At 42.8% G+C, this 3,502-nt stretch overlaps 1 long non-coding RNA gene across 2 annotated transcripts in view; it reads right to left on the minus strand.

Annotated features, from left to right (window-relative positions):
- Window positions 1-1,393: 1,393 nt before the first annotated feature.
- The window catches only part of LOC103387599 (uncharacterized), a 59,077-nt gene continuing 56,968 nt past the window's right edge, over window positions 1,394-3,502 (minus strand). For both annotated transcript variants that reach the window (XR_003051436.1, XR_522442.3), the window contains exon 5: window positions 1,394-3,379. This is a non-coding gene — a long non-coding RNA (uncharacterized LOC103387599). The remainder of the gene's footprint in view (window positions 3,380-3,502) is intronic.

Below are 3,502 nucleotides of genomic sequence, written 5' to 3' on the forward strand. Positions count from 1 at the left end.
CAATAGGGGAAGCACATATGGGCAAGATGATTAGGCAGCCGTTCTTTAAACAGGGAGCAAATGTGTTCTTATGAACAATTAATGGAACTCACGGTCTTTAAAAAATAACTAGCTACAATTCGTGCTAGTCTGTGTCTTCTGGCTGTGTTCCAGGTTGAGCTGACTCAGTGCCAAAAAGGTGTCAGGGTTTTGCTTGTGCCAGTGTTCCGAGAGCATATCTGGGAATCAATGAAATAGGTCATAAGTTAAAGGAGAGTAATATTACAGATTTTAGAGGAATCATTGAATGAGGTCTAGGGTGATATGGTCCAAAAGCCATATCTTATCGTCCTATGAAATAGTAACAAGAGACAGAAGCCATATATTCCATATCACACAAATATTCCAATTTGAATAATACACATGTAAGTGTAAAATGTATGTATGTATGTCACATATATTTATGCTAAACTTAGCCGTACCTTTTTGCCTCTACTACTCATTCTGAAGTGACGGCTAATATTGTAAAAAAACAGTTTCTTGTCTCGTTAGACAAACAGACGGACTTCAGTGAAAATGTATTTGGTTGTCCACTTTTCTTATCTTTGACTACCTCATTTTTACTGAAGGGTTGGAAGCTCAAACAAAGTACAAAGAGAAACAATGAAGTCGAGAGGAAAACACCTCCTCACTGGACTGGGCCATCTATTGGGGAACTACAGAGATTGCAGGGAAAAGGCAAAATGACAGAAGTCTAATGATAATATAATTAAATGATAACATTTGGACAGGTAGGGCGGCTCAGATTAAAAAGCCTAACAATTGGATCTGGTCCCCGCACCATAGTGTGCCCATACCTGGTTTATATTGATAGGGACTGATCTGCAGAAGCCTAAAGCTCTAGTTGTTTTTTGTAGAGCCAGACATTAGAGAGAGCAATAAAATGACAAATAGCTCTATTATGTCAAACCTTTATCTAGTTTTCGCTTAATTTAAACACTTCAGCTGCCTTCAAACATTTAATGTAAAGACTAAAGAAACCATTATCAGTGCCTCTGTTTAAGTTGAAGAGGCTTTCCTCTCATTTATATCATTTCCACTTTGTAAAACACTTCCAGACTGAAGTTCTCCAAGTGCTCTCTAGCTCCTCTAGATTGGAAGTCTGGCCCACTTCTAAGTAGGATCCTCCCCAGCATCAATATGCCATACTTGTAAATGCATTTGCCAATTGCAAGTTATATTATCTGTCAAAGGCATAGTTTTATGAAGGCAGTAACCCTGCAGCATCATTCTGGCATCACACCACACTTGCTCACGACAGCAATTGATTCCTCCTGACAGCGCAGCTAATAATAACAAACCAAAAGCTGAAAACAATTAAATATTAATAATAATGGAACTGAAAAGGGTTTTATCTCATCTGAATCAGATTGTTCACTTGCCACATGCCATAACAACATAAATATGTGGTGTGAAAGGACAATTAAAACGTGTATTTTCCACAATAAAATACAAGCAGCATTCATAACCATTGAGTAGAAATTCCATATATTTTCATGTTCTGGGCTTTTTGTGGTTTGGAGTTGGCCCAAAGACTGCACCTCCTGTTATAACAAAAGGGAGTGGTATCTTCACACCACTGATTCATCCAGTGACTGCCTTTCCCCCTTTTCCATTTATGGTCATATAAACGATGTACACAGAGTCAGTTCATTACAGTAATATATTTAAAAATGTTAAATTTACAGATACATTTTTTTATTATTCAGTTTGCACAGTATGGTTGACTTGAACCTGCCGGGATGTAGAGGTGGATGTACTGCAGACTATAATGTTTTTGAATTCCTCCATTTCCTATTTGCTCACGTCTTGTAAATTTCACATTAGTTAATCTCTCCAATCAACGGTGCTGCAGATCATGCTCTTAAATGGAGACGCTGAGACACTTTAAATGAAAACCGCGGTGCAGAATGTCAACTGAAGCCTCCTCAGTCAGAACGACACGAAGCAGCCATTTGCGCTGTCCAGGGTGCTTAAATGTATTTACGAACAACTACGCGGCGCTGTCCGTGGTGCTGAACTGTCCTTACTGGCAACAACTCAACGTCAATCACAGCACAGAATCCTCCTAACAAACCTGGCACATAGTGAAGACACTGCAGCTTCCTGTCCTCCTGAGTGGGGTTTCTTATCCAAGTGTCATACTACCACTTGTAATCCACAAGAGGGAGGTAATTACAGTGGGATGTGTCATTACACTGTTGGCCCTGGTGCCTCAGGACCGATATCGACTTCTAAACCAGACGCGGACGCCGAAGGACGATCTGCATCACACGAAGTTTAATGTGATAATCATAATTTAAGCGGTGATGTAAAACGCACACGCAGGAAGGAGATCATCGCTGTAACTTAAGGGGAGTTTTAAATGACGGTCTCAGCCCCTGACAATGCTGACATTTCTCTACTTCCCACTCACCCGCGTGAGTCTTTGCACAAAAAACGAAGGCAATCTGAACGAGTTGCATATTTTTGTATGCGCCGGGCGTAATCTGTTTGACGGAACATGGCAACCGTCCACGCACACGACCAGTCAGGGGGCGAAATAGACAAAACAGACGCAGTGGCAAGAGACAACGTTCACGCAGGTTACTTTTTGCGTATACGCTGCCCGGGATAATGTACATTTTAGTGACATTTTTGCACAAAGTTCATTTGGTTTGTTTTTTTGACGTATGACTTCCAGTGCACGCAGTTTAAACCCAGAGGTAGTGAACTGATAGTTCCTGTTGACTGAGTGACACAAACATCGGGAAAAGGAAAGAAGTCGAATACGTGGCACACGAGCCCAATGTAAAGGTACCGCCACAAACACTTCCACCTGGGTTAAACACAAAAGTACGAACTGCACACTACATGTATGTACGGGAGGATCACGACAGTGACCAGTCTGACATAGTTACGGTCATCTCTTACCTTAGAGGGACGACAGAGTATCCATTGCGTTAGCACCGCCGGCTCGGTACAATTCCGTTTCCTTGGTCCAAGGCGACAGCGGCTCTCTGTGCATTTATCCACTAATCCAGCAGAGGAGCTCCGACATATTGTCTCCTTTAGCACACTTAGGTTGGATGGAATTTGCCCTTTATCCCCTCCCTGTCCTTCCAAATGAAGCCAAACTGCGCAGATATGTTAAACAGTTTCCTACACGGACGTGGCTGCAGCTGTAGCTTCAGGGCAGGTTTCTAGTCCGGAGTGTTGCTCCATGACACTGGCGCTTCCATCTGCTCTCCCCGCGGTGCATCAGCGGCGCGTGATTACATCTCAGAGAAAAGCACAGTATGTGCCGTGTTGAATGCGCCTCTGTTTTCCGTCTCCTCGACGCTTTTGACAGTCGACAATTCTGGAGAGAGACGAAATGATACACGTTGAAAGTGTGTTGGTCGGTTGTTTAGAAAGCTCAAAGTGTCCGCTCGTGTGTCCGGCAGCCTGTACCGGATGTGAGGACTGCGCAATCGACAGACCG

The sequence above is a fragment of the Cynoglossus semilaevis genome, chromosome 1, assembly GCF_000523025.1.
Source record: "Cynoglossus semilaevis isolate Cse_v1.0 chromosome 1, Cse_v1.0, whole genome shotgun sequence".
Taxonomy (NCBI): domain Eukaryota; kingdom Metazoa; phylum Chordata; class Actinopteri; order Pleuronectiformes; family Cynoglossidae; genus Cynoglossus; species Cynoglossus semilaevis.